Here is a 14,292-nt window from a genome sequence, read left to right as displayed (position 1 = left end):
ATGTTATCTAACCCACAACTAATATTAATATAATATTTTGACTGATTAAATAGTTTGGTGAAAATAATTTAATAATTGATCTATTTATTTTCTTAAAATAAAATTAACAACGTTCAAATTCCTATTTAATTGATTTTAGGCTTGTATAAACTTTATAGTATCTTATACACAATTCAACAATTCAGACAAATATTAGATTCAATTCATAGACGAGAAAAATTCAATAATTTATCTATTTATTTGTAATGATAGAACTCAATCACATTCAAAATGTTATTTCACCCACAATGAATCTCATTATAATGTTTTTACTGATTAAATAGTTTGATGAGATTAATTTAATAATTGATTCATTTATTTTCGTATATTCATTCAAACAAACAACATTCAAATTCTTATTAAATCAACCATCAATTTCATTAGATATTTTCTTTCTAATCAAATAGTTGGATGAGAGCAACTGGGGGAGAAATTTGAACTTTAATTTAATTAAATTTAGATTTAGTCGAACAAATAAGTTGACTATTAGAATTAATTGAATAATTAAAGATACTTTAATCTTCCATTCAGTTAAATTATTCAATTAAATAATATGTTTAGTTGAAAATTTTAATTATATTTAGATTTAATTTAATAATTATGTTTAGATTAGATTTAACTTAGTTAAACATGTAATTCATATGGACATTTTGTTAAGTTAAACATTTAATTTATATGGACATTTGGTTTCATAGCACAATTTATCTTATATCCAGTTGTATCAATGAATATTAAGATAATTTAACAAATTTTTAGACTTAACTGAGCGCTTGAGTTCTCAATTCAATTACTCAATCAAATACTCCATCCGTTCATAAAAATAGACAAAATTGTAAATGACACATATTTTAATGCATAATTGGTAAAATAAGAGAGACGGGTGGAAAAAATATGGTGGAAGTAGTGTTAATGGATTGTAAGGTCCACATTTATAATGATGTGTATGGTTAGTATTTGTTTAAAACTTTCCATTTTTAGAATAAATCTAATTTTGGTGGATGGCTCAAAATAGTAAAACTTGTCTATTTTTTTTGGACGAATGAAGTACTTATTAAATTAATTTGATGCACTCATTTTCTTTGATCTCTGATCCTATATTAAATTTAGGATTTCAATTGAATTTAATATCTAATTTGATCAATTGGTAATGTTAATTGAGATTTATGAATTAAGTAATTAGTGCTAAGTTATAAGCTTGAGGATTTGTTTTTCTTTAAATTTTATGACCAAAAGTTCGATAATTTTTGGTTGATTGCTCAAAAGCATATATGTATTGCTGCAGCTTTGAATCAACGGGAGAAAATAGAATAAGGAAGAATGAACCCAAAAATAAATGTAATAATGACAATTTTACATAAATTTTATAAAATATATTTAAAATTTTACAGAAAACAAAAGAAAGTAAAAGAAGATTTGAGAGGGAAGGAATACGTAGGGGGATGGAAGAGAAGGGAAGGGATGGGATGAGAGAGAATTTGAAAATGAAAAAAAAGAAAAGAGGGAAGGAATACGATGGAATTTGAAAATGAAAAAGAAACAAGCGCCCCATTGTGAGTAAGCTGGCGGGATAAATATAGGAATATAAATTGAGAGTACATTTATCCAGCCAAATATTATAAGGGTATAAAAGTATGAATAATTTGAATTGGACCAGAACTTATAAACTAACCGTTTTTTTTCTTAGTAAACCGGTTTATGGCTGGCCATAATATGACCATGATAGGGCCTATTTCATGCATCGGTTTATAGGTGAAATACATGCTACTTGATCGGTTTATCGCGCAAAACAAGTGTTAAATGTGCAGAATTACCACTTGACCAAGGCTTCAAGGCCGACCTGATCAAGCAAGTACAAAGGCGATAAAAGGCTCAGAATCGGGGGAGTTGATCAAGGGAAGCGATCAAGCAGTTAGGAGGGGACCACGGGCTTCTGGAAGAAGAGCACGTGAGGAAATGAGCTGGATACAACGCACCATTCTGTTATAAAGGACGACGTTCTAGAGGGGGACACGTGCTGGAATATGAGACGCAAGGACGAAGCTGAGTCACGAATTTGTTACCAAAAAGCGTCGACATTCTAGAAGAACAGCACGTAGCAATCAATGAGTCGCTCATTCTCAGAATGAGTGAATATTCCCTAACAAGATCGTTATCCAGCTGGAGGCCGAATCAAGCTTATAAATAGAGGGTGTGCCACCACAAGAAAAGAGGAGACACTTTACTTTCCGCCTAGTTTAGTTTAACATAGTTATCTAGCGTAGTCCAGCTCTCTAGCTTAGTTTAGTTTAATTCTCTAGCTTAGTTAGATAGCTTAGTTAGAAGGGCGACCAAAGGGAGCGCTCCAGAATACTCATTTCTGTTAGCGTGACTTAAGTTTCCCGCTGAGATTCTTCTCAGTTTACCGCTTTCTTAGACTCAAAGTGTTAGCTTAGTTTAATTTCACGCTGTAATCAGTTTTTAGTTTAATCAAGTTATTTTCGCTTTAAATCCGCGCATTTACTTTTCTGTTGTTTTCTGCAAATCACTTGACCCAGTAGTTAGAATTCCGTTGATCAAGCTAGCTAGTTTAAATTCTGTCTAGATTAAAATAGTAGTTAAAACTCCTAAATTAAAGCGTGGCAGCAGCCAACCCCCCAGTTCACTACTCACACACTCGACACACCAACTTCCCTGTGGGATCGACGCCGAACTTGCCGCTTTACTGTTAAAGTTGTGCAAAATTGGGAGTTATAAATTACTTTGGCAAGGCGGAAAGGGCGAGAGATAGAGTGCATTGATTAAGTGGCAACGATATTTGCTAACTGATCCAATCGATTCGGTTATCACTCCATATAACTTGATCTGCATTCTATTTATGTTTTCGATCTCTTTCCTAGTCCCTCCAGACAACATAGCATTTCCGTTAAATATAAGTGTGTAATTAGTCAAAAGTGACGCACTGTATAAGACATGGGAACAATAACCAATAAATTCGAAATACATAAAATATAAGTTACCTACTCATGATCAGTACTGTATTAATGAGATTAATGTAATGAAGTGGTTATTATGATTAAGTCAGTTGTAACTAAGCGTTCATTGACTTGAATATAGTGGGTTTTTTTCCATTTTATCTTTTTGTGAACGTCCTAATCCCTAATTTTAAGGACCACTAACAAGTTAAATTAATTTTTGTTCTGTAAATTTGTTAGATTACTAAATAGTAGATAATGATTCCGATCTAGAAATGTACATTTAAGTGAACAAGAAATTGGAAACTTAATTTATTAGCACAATATTTGAGGACAATCCTTATTATGAGCATCGATACATGGTAAGATGGATTCTAAAATAATAATAATAATAATAATAATAATAATAATAATAATAATAATAATAATAATAATAATATGAAGTGCATCAGAATTGAAAAAAATACATCAATTCCACGAGAAAGAGAGATTCTATATGATCCTATCATTATATTTTTATATAATCACCATTATTCAAAGACCAATATATATGGCATCGAATATCTTAAAGTTCTTCAAATTATCATAAAATTAATTTTTTTTAATATAATTTTGAGTTGTTTCGAATATTAATGTTACTCCCTCCGTCCTATAGAAATAGGCCTTTAGTATTGACATGAGTTTTAATACGTAATTGGTAAAGTAAGAGAGAAAAAGAAAAAGAAGTTGAAATTGTGTAGTGGATGATGGGGCCTAAAAGAGAAGGAGAATAAAGGTTGTTATAAATGGATATGGACCAATGGCGTATCCAGGATTTCTAATTAGGGGATGCCACATTAACATTGATTTAGAGCTATAAAATTTGATAAATCATTTTTCAGTCATTTTCTTAGTTATAAATATTTTGTACGTATATATTTGAATATAATAATTACATAAAAAATAAAATACTTTAAAAGTAAATATTTTTAACATAAATTATTATGACAAAGATTCAATTGTTTCAAAAATAATACTAATAACTAAACAATTGATCGAATATATGGAAATCTTAAACACAGAAAATAACTAAACAATTGATCGAATATAGGGAAATCTTAAACACAGAAATATACCAATTAATATAAATTATTGAAGAATATTTAAGTTATTTTAAAACAGAAATGAAATCAATACTAATACTAAAATACTTGAAATTCTCATGTACAACATACAAATATATACTACTGCAAAACAAATTGAAATATACTAATAATTATAGAATAAAATAAGAAAAAATAAAATGCAGCTGCATACAGCTAACTATAAAATTAAAGGTGTTCTTGCGAAGTCGAACTCGGGTCTCTAAACATACTAGGAAGAACTCTACTACTTTCTTCACTAAATTATGACAATATAAAATAAAGAATGAACTTTTTGGGGTACCACAGAACTTTTCGGGGTACTGTGGTACCCCCTTATTCTACACTGGATCCGCCAGTGATATGGATTATTTTTATGGGACGGTCGAAAAAGTGAATATGACATATTTCTATGAGACGGATGGAGTATTATATTACTATTCTTTATTAAATTATAAATTATTTATTATTATTATTATTATATATTATTTTTGTTAAAGAAAACATAATATACCAAAGTTTTTTTTCTCTTCAATAAATCAAAAATCTCAAACCACCCAAAAATGGTGAGGAAGAATACAATTAGAAGTACACTGATTAAAAAATGGAAGAAAAACCCAATAGAGCTGACAGCACAACAAGTGCAAAATCAACAGAGCTAGAAAGAAAAGGCAGCAGTTGAAAGCTAGACACACCACTAACTAACAAAGAGAAGGTAAACAACAGGTTGCTAAGTAAGACCCAAGGGTACCTGAGAGAACGTTAGACAATGACTAGGGAGCAAGAGGCATATACCAAAGTGAATACTGCTGTATAAATTTATATTTGATACTTCCTCACCTCAACGAAGATGATTCACTTTTCTTTTTAGATTGTCTCATTAAAAATGACTCATTAGTAATAGTAGAGACATCTTTATTTCTACTTTATTCTCTCTCTCATACTTTACTCTTTCATACTTTACTCTCTCCACGTAACACACAAAATAAAACTGTATAAATTCTCGTGTTGTCCAAGGAAATGTCATCTTCCTTGGGACGGAGGGAGTAGTATTATTTGTATATCAATTTGTGACTTGCTGATGTGGTCAGGGCTTGTTAGAAGTAAATAGGCTGCAGTTGATGTTGTCGATGGGCTGGCTAGTTGGGCCAGCTCTGATGCACTCAAACAGTTGGGCTGGCTAATTTATATTGGCCGTCAAAGGTAATTGCTTACAGTGAGCTACTGATCTGACCAAGTTAGACTAGTTAATAGTATCTTTGTCCATAAAAAATAGACATAATTGTGTACGATACGGATTTTTATATGTAATTAATAAAGTAAGAGAAAGGTGAAAAAAATGAGAGAGAAATAGAGTTAATGGATGGTGGGAGTATTTAAATGTTTAAAACTTTTTCATATGGATCAAGATAGTATCTCTTTCTCATGCTCAATTGAGGTAAATTTGCATGGAAAGAAGGCATTCCAAAAAAAAACACTTTGTGTAAATAAAGCAATTACTTATACAGCCAAAATACAAACAACTTTGAGCAAAACGATTTTTTAATTAAACCAAACAGTGTAATTTGCAATCCATAATTGCTTGATTTTGAGTTTACACTCAAATTGACTATTAATTACATCAAACGGTACAAACTGTAATACTACAAAAGAAAATTTTAAGATTCAAACTCCCAAATCTTAAAAAGAATGAATTCATTATGGTTTTTAATTAGAGGGTCGTCTCTGATCTTTTATTCTCTATTTTTAGGTTTGGTTTTCTTGAATTCAGTATAGATCATTACAGTGATTGGCTGATTGGTGAGTAAAATTCATGAACTTCACTCCATTCTAGCTTGCGATTGTAACAACACATTTTTACAAATTGCAACCCCAATAAATATTATTTTTCATTTTGTAACTACAATATACCAAAAAGAAAGCAGCTGATTCAGTAGCATGGGCTGCAATAAAAGCCCGGTTAATTGTGTTAATAAAAAATGGCTCGGTAGGATGTTAACAAATTGGTCCACTATAGAAACGAGACTTCATAAGTTCAGGGACTTGAAAATGGAACAAAAAACGGGAAGACTCGATCGTCAAATCAACTTTGATTCTTGAATATTCCATATGACTTCGACTTCTACTTCTACTTCTACTTCTACTTCTACTGTAACACAAGATGATCCCACTGGTAGAAATATAACATCTATTTGCCAAATAGGAGTATCACATATGGTTATGGAATGAAGTTCTATGGATTATAAACTGGAAATTGTGCAAATAAATCGAATGCGTCTGCTTTGTTACAAATTGAAACATTTATACTACTATTCCAAATTCCAATTTCCGATTTAAAAGTTATGTCGAAAACAAAAGTTACGTGAGGAGTATGGTTATTCTACCTTGCCGTTAATCAATTTTATTATGATTTGCTATTTCATAACTTGAGTTTATATATATTTTATTTTTATGTTTGCATTCAAAATGGTTGATGTTTCATAATTTGGGCTTTGTTCTATTTTTCTTTTTTAATATTAACTTTCTGTGACATTTATTTTTCATAGAGTTCATTTCTATAATCGGGATTATTTTTATGTCCCAATTAAATTTTTTTATATAATCAATTATTTTAGGATAGATTATATTAATTAATTTTAATTTGTAAATAGATTTTAGTTGTTCTATTTTTTGGTTCATTATTTATATTATGATTTTTTTCATAGTTACATAAATAATAAATACTATACATTAATCAAAAGGCTAGTATTAGTTTATAGGTCCAAGTACGAGAATATAAAACATTATTATAGCTAGTAAATTAATGCTGAATTCTTATATACTAATACAAATACCTTATATCAAAAAATTCAAATTTAAGAAAAATGATTGACATAAAAAATTTGAAATTATAAGAAAAGAATATACGAAGATTAACTTGATTAACTTAAATACAAATACTAATAATATTTATGAATAAGCGAGCATTAATAATGTCGATTCACTATAATCTAGAACAAATATGGTCCACAATGTTTCTTGTTTTGCTTAATCTATACTAATCTAAAGTGCAAGTTTGATGAAAAGTCTTTAATGCCCTTTTTGGAGGGAAAATGGAAAGATGACGTGTCTTTTACTCAAAAATAATTTTTTAAGGCAAAAACAATTGGACAAATAATAGCCCAATAAAATGCTAACTTCTTGAATAAGTGTTAAAACACATTTAAATAGTGCACTACCATTAAAATTTTTTTATAATTAAGTTATTAAATTTATATATAAATTAGCCTTACATTTGAGTTAAATCGGAATTGTGCTAGAGAGTTTAGTTTGCCTTCCATTTATTTAGGTTAAAATTGAGATTTAATCATTTATTGCAATACTTTTTCTCCTAATTAATTCACAAGCTAAACGACAACACATATATGTAATGCTTACAATTTCCATCCTATATTTACTCAATTAAAGTTTTTAGTTCTTATATTTTAATTCGCCTCTAATTAAACAATACTACTAAGTTTATAGATTAAACTAAGGAATAAGATGACATTATATATATTTAAAATTGAATCTAACTTAGTATAACTTCTTAATATAAAGAGTAGTGTAAATTCTCACATTATTCAAAACAAACAAGATGCATAAAATATTATCGGTATTTTAGATGATAGTAGTAATTTACTTTTTATACGTATATGTGGCGGGAAGTAAGAAATTTATTCTTTCCAATATAAAAATTCATTTAGTCTTTGGAAATGTATATCAAGTTATGCTATAGTCTGAAATTAAAAGAAATAAATAAACAGTCAACTAAAATGTGATTATTGGATAATACAAATTTTCAAACTTGACTTCTCAAAGAAGTTTTAAATTTATATGATTTAAATTATTCATATATTTAATGTGGATAAGCTTAATATTCCATATATTTTTTTCAAATTAATTTTTATAAATTAAGCTATTAAATTTATATATTAATTTACCTTTTATTTGGATTAATGACTTGCATGGCACTTTCAATAAACATCTTTACTCACACATATTTTCTTTATTTGTATATCTTATTTTAATTAATTCATACTATTTGATCATTAGTCACACATCTTATTTTTGTCATTAATTTTATTGTTTTTGTTGAATAATTGGTGGACTTACATTTGGGCCCGTTTTAACCGTAGCTCATATGTATGAGAATTGGGCTGGGCCCAATAGACTTACTCTCCACTCCAGATGCCGCCACATGTACCCTCACTCGGATCCTTGTCTCCAGCCGTTGGATCCAGGTTTGTGTTTGTTATGTGAGTGAGACCCTTGGGTTACTCACTTATATTATTCACTCTCATTCTCTCTCTGACTTCTCACTTTCTCACTACTCTCTCTCTCGCTCCTCTCTTCTGTTCTCCTTCTCCGACGTCTCTTCGACTGTTTCTGATGATCTCTCACGGTTGAAAGTGAAGAGGATCGTGCTACAGTAGTGTGGGAAGCAACTACTTCGGTTGTTGGGTCGGTTGTGAACTAGGGTTTTGTTTCTGGAGCGGTTTTTGTGAGGAGGTGTTCTTGAACTGGTTAGATCTGGTGCTTGGGGGTTGTGTTGGCCTGGAATCTGGAGTGTGAGGTTAATCACCGGTTGATTTGGCAATACTCCTTTGGATCTAAGTTCTGGAGAATAGGCTTGAGCCTATGGCGGTGTCTGAGCCGTAGACTCATTCTTGAAGTGTTCTTTCTGTGTTGTTTCTCTCTTACCTGTGGTTTCTGACTTAGATCCGAAAGGATTATTATAGTTTTTACTAATCAGGTTTGTGAGTGTGCAGGGTATAGAAGACTCCAAGTGGTTGGTGATTAACTCTCTAGTCTGTAATAGCTAGATAGTCTCTTGTTCTGTAATCAAGCTTTCTTGTAAACTTGCTTGTAATATCAGTCGCATTGTTGGAGTTTGACTGAGCTCCCTAATGAAGAATAAAGAGGTCTTGATAAATAGTGAATCCGATCTATGTCTGATCCCTACAGTGGTATCAGAGCCACGAGGGACTAGATCGGCACGCCAAGTCGCATAAGGAGGTGGGCAAGTGGAATCCTCCTTCGAGTGGGGATTCACTCTGGTAAATTGGCTGAAACCTGCTGTTTTTTTTTTTTCTGTTGTAGTGCCAATCATAGGCTTGGGTTCTTTTGTTGCTGGTAGTTGGTTCTTGGCAAGAACTTAGGACTTATCTGCTTTCTTGTGTTCTGTTGTTGCTTCTGCTGTTGGTTGGTGTTGCTCTGTGAATCTGATCTCACTTCACTTGGCCACTAAGCACTGATACTGCCAAAGTGACCCCATGCGCCCTCCAAGAGTGAGTGATTGCGAACTGGGATAGCCTTTGCCAGTGTGCTCGTGACAGTCAGGGAATTGAGGCTGATTGTCTGTGAGAAAGTGTGTTCTTTGTGTTTGCTGAATGTCTCTGTGCTTTAAGGTGTGTAAGGCTCTTTGTGTTTGTCTTGCTTCCTGTGCTCTTGTGAAAATCTTTGCAACAATGACTCAGCCGGTTGGCCTGATCCCTTTCAATGGGAAGAATGACTTTATGATCTAGAAACAAAAAATGAAATGTGTTTTGATTCAACAAAAGGTGTTTAAGGTTGTTGATGGTTCTTTACCTGAAGATACTGCTCAGGACAAAATTGATGAGATGAATGAGTTGGCTAGAGCCACTATTGTGTTAAATCTGTCTGATTCTGTGATTAGGAAGGTTGATCATATAGAATCTGCTTCTGAGATGTGGAAAAATCTTGATTCCATGTATACTGAAACTTCTATGTCTTCTAAAATGTATCTGCTTGAAAAATTGTTCAAATTTAAGCTTGACTTATCTAAGACATTGATGACAATATTGATAGATTTCAGAAGCTTGTGCAAGACATTAAAAGGTCTGGTGATAAAACCATAGATGAATACACAAGTATAGCTCTAATGAATGCCATACCTGATTCCTATAGTGATGTTAAAGCTGCCATTAAGTATGACAGGGATTCTGCCCCTCTTGAGTTAATTGTAAGCTCCTTAAAATCTAAAGAATTGGAATTAAGGGAAAAGGCAGCAGACAAGAGTGCTTTTAATAAGGCTCTAAATGTTAGAGGTAGATCTCAAACTAGAGGGGGTAAGGACTCTAATAATGGATCAGGTTTCAACTCTAAGTCTAAGAAAAAGAACAGATCTAGGTCTAGTAGCAGGGATCCTAAGTTTTTCAGGAAGTGCTTCAATTGTGGGGATGTAGGACACTATAAAAAGGAGTGTACTAAGCCTAAAAGGAAGAAAACCCCCAATAATGACACTCAAATTGAAAATCTTGCTAATATGGCTAAGTATGATGCTGATAATGAATGTGTTTTCATGGTGCATGATCTGATGTTTGTGAATGCCTCTCCTGATTGCCCCTATACCTCAAATGATTGGCTCTGTGACTCAGGGTGTACTTATCATGTTAGTCCTTACAAGGAGGTCTTTTCTGAGCTAAAACCTGTTACTAATACTTATGTGTCTATGGCTGATGATAAGAAATGTGAAATTCATGGTATTGGCACTGTGTGTTTAAAGTTTGATAATGGTTTTGTGCTCTGTCTGAAAAATGTGAGATATGTCCCTGACCTTTGCTACAATTTGATGTCTTGCACTGCTCTTGAAGCTGCGGGGATGGGGGGGAAAATGGGGGGATGGTGGCATGAAAATTTGCAAAGGATCTATGTGTCTCTTTAAGGCCAGCAAGAAATGTGGTTTATATGTCTGCAATGCAGTGTCTCTTTCATGTGAAAATGCCTATGCTAATGTGGTTAAAAGTAATAAAACAATGTTATGGCATGATAGACTAGGGCATATGAGTGAGAAAGGTTTAAACATTCTGAAGAAGTATGCCATTTTAACTGAGTCTGATGTGGTTGATAGTTTACCTTTCTGTGATACATGTGTGCTGGGTAAACAGCACAGGGTCTCTTTTCCTTCTCCTGTGCCTACTAATGTGAGCAAGTGTGTTCTGGAATATTTGCACATGGATGTTTGGGCCCTGCCTCAGTATCTTCTCACTCTGGTTCTGTGTATTTTCTGTCTATTATTGATGATTTCTCTAGGAAAGTGTGGTGCTTTCTTCTGAAACATAAGTATGATGTCTTTGAGAAACTGAAAAACTGGAAGATCTTGATAGAAACTCAGACCAGTAAGAAGATTAAAGCTATCAGAACTGATAATGGCCTGGAATTCTGTAATAAACAGATTGATGGCTTATGTGCTGCACATGGTATTAAAAGACATAGAACTGTTCCTTATACACCCCAACAAAATGGGGTGGCTGAAAGGATGAATAGGACTTTGCTTGAAAAAGTGAGATGCATGCTTAGTAAATCTGGATTATCTAAGAAATTTTGGGGTGAAGCTTTGTTGACTGCTGCTTATTTGATCAATAGGTCTCCATCTGTGCCTCTTAAGGGACAATGTCCTGAGTTTGTGTTTTCTGGAATTCCTATATCTCTTTCTCATCTAAGGGTGTTTGGCTGTGCTGCTTTTGTGCATAACAAGACTGACAAACTTGAGCCTAGGTCTAGGAAAGGTGTTTTCCTTGGATATCCTGAGGGTGTTAAGGGTTAAGGGTCTGGATAAGGGATGAACCTGGGTTTAAGGTCATAATTAGCAGGGATGTGGTCTTCAATGAAGCTGAATTCCCTTGCTTAAAGTTGACTGCTGACCCAACTCCACAATCTGTGGACAATGAACCTCTTATGGAGGTGGAGTCCACAGAACCACTCACTGATATGGAGAATCAGAATGATACTCCAAGTGAGGTGGAGCAGCCTTTCTGGAATTCTTATCCAGTCCTCACACCTGATGAGACACCTAATGAGGGAAATCTCAATGATTTTGTGCCTCAAAATGTGGATATTAATGTGGATAACAATGATATGCATGCTAGTCCTTTAAGGAATAATTCTCCTGTCCAGAATATTATTCAAAGTCCCTCTGGTGTACAAAATGCTATTGATGATGCTGATTTGAGCAATTATGTGTTAGCTAGAGATAGAGCTAGAAGACAGAATGTGTCAAAACCTACTAGATTTGTTGGCTTGATTGCTCTTATTAATCTGGCTTTTAATGTTCATGAGTCTGATGGGGATGAACCCCAATCCTATAAGCAGGCAACTAAATCTAAGTTTGGAACCAGTGGCATAAAGCTATGCTAGAGGAGATGCACTCTCTTAAGATTAATCTTACATGGATACTTGTTCCTTTGCCTCCTGGCGCATCTGTGGTTGACTGCAGGTGGTTATATAAACTGAAAAATGAAGTGGAGGGTCTTAGGTACAAGGCCAGATTGGTTGCCAAAGGGTTTACTCAACAAGAGGGGGTAGATTACACTGAAATTTTTGCTCCTGTTGTTAAATTCACTACTGTCAGATTAATGCTTGCTTTGTGTGCTCACTTTAATTGGGAATTGAAACAGATGGATGTCAAAACTGCCTTTTTGCATGGTGATTTAGATAAACCTATCTACATGAAACAGCCTGAAGGTTTTGTTGATCCCAAATTTCCCAATCATGTGTGTTTGTTGAAAAAGGCTTTGTATGGTTTGAAACAATCTCCTAGGCAATGGAATATTAAGTTTAACAGTTGTATGCATAAGTTGGGTTTTGTGAGAAGCACTTTTGATGCATGCTTGTATGTTAAGGATCTTAACTCTTCTGTGCCTGTGTTCCTGTTATTGTATGTTGATGACATGCTTATAATGAGACCTTGTTTAAAAACCATAAAGTCTGTCCAGTCTGCTTTAAGTGAGAATTTTGACATGGAGGACTTAGGTGATGCTCAGAAGATCTTAGGGATACATATCTTTAGAGATAGAAAGGCTTCTACCCTTGTGTTGCATCAGGAATCTTATGTGTGCAAAATTCTTAAAAAATTTAACATGTTGGATTCAAAGTCTGTCTCTGTTCCTTTGGCTTCTCATTTTGTGTTGAGTAAAGATCAGTGTCCTCAAACCAAGTCTGATATTGTTGCTATGAAGAAGGTTCCTTATGCCAATGCCATTGGGTCTGTGATGTATTTGATGGTAAGTACTAGGCCTGATATTGCATATGCAGTTTCATGCCTTAGTAGGTATATGTCAAACCCTGGATCTGTGCATTGGGAAGCTCTAAAATGGCTTTTAAGATACCTCAAACATACTGCAAAATATGGTTTGTGTTATTCTAAGTGTGAAGCTGGTGTCTCCTTAACTGGTTTTGTGGATTCTAACTATGCAAATGACAGGGATAAGAGGAAGTCAACTACCTCCTATATGTTTACTGTTTGCAGTTCTTGTATCAGTTGGAAGTCCCAATTGCAGCATATAGTGGCCCTATCCACTACTGAGTCAGAGTACATTGCTATCACAGAAGCAATAAAAGAAGCTGTTTGGTTAAAAGGAGTTCTCTCTGAACTTAAATTTCTGAAGTCATCTCCCTCTGTGTTTTCTGATTCTCAGTCTGCAATACAGTTATGCAAAACCCTGTTTTCCATGATAGAACTAAACATATAGATGTAAGGTTCCATTACATTAGGGACATAGTAGAAAAAGGTGAAGTTTTTCTGCATAAAGTGCATACAGACAAAAACCCTGCTGATATGGGTACAAAACCTTTGCCTGCTGAAAAACTTATCTTCTGCATTAAATTCTTGCACTTTGATCTTGGATAGTTGCATGTCCCGGGGATAAAAAGACCTCAGTCATCCTACCTGTCTTGGTAAAGCTGGTATGTGGACTGAGGCAAAAAGTCCTCCTAGACTAATGGGTTTAGACCCTCTGGTGTCTGGAGGCAGCATGGTGATTCCCTTAATGCCAGTGAACTCCGTTGTGTTCTTTGGGCTGAGGGGGGATTGCCTTTATAGGCTGTGATGATGTTCACCTTAGCCAGGTAGTTCAAGCTGGTTTCCCAGAATGAAGTCCAAGGTGGAGTATGTTGAATAATTGGTGGACTTACATTTGGGCCCGTTTTAACCGTAGCTCATATGTATGAGAATTGGGCTGGGCCCAATAGACTTACCTCTCCACTCCAGATGCCGCCACTGTACCCTCACTCGGATCCTTGTCTCCAGCCGTTGGATCCAGGTTTGTGTTGTTATGTGAGTGAGACCCTTGGGTTACTCACTTATATTATTCACTCTCATTCTCTCTCTGACTTCTCACTTTCTCACTACTCTCTCTCTC

This window comes from Salvia splendens, chromosome 15 (assembly GCF_004379255.2).
Source record: "Salvia splendens isolate huo1 chromosome 15, SspV2, whole genome shotgun sequence".
NCBI lineage: Eukaryota > Viridiplantae > Streptophyta > Magnoliopsida > Lamiales > Lamiaceae > Salvia > Salvia splendens.
The sequence above is the reverse complement of the archived record's forward strand: the minus strand, read 5'-3'. Positions refer to the sequence as shown.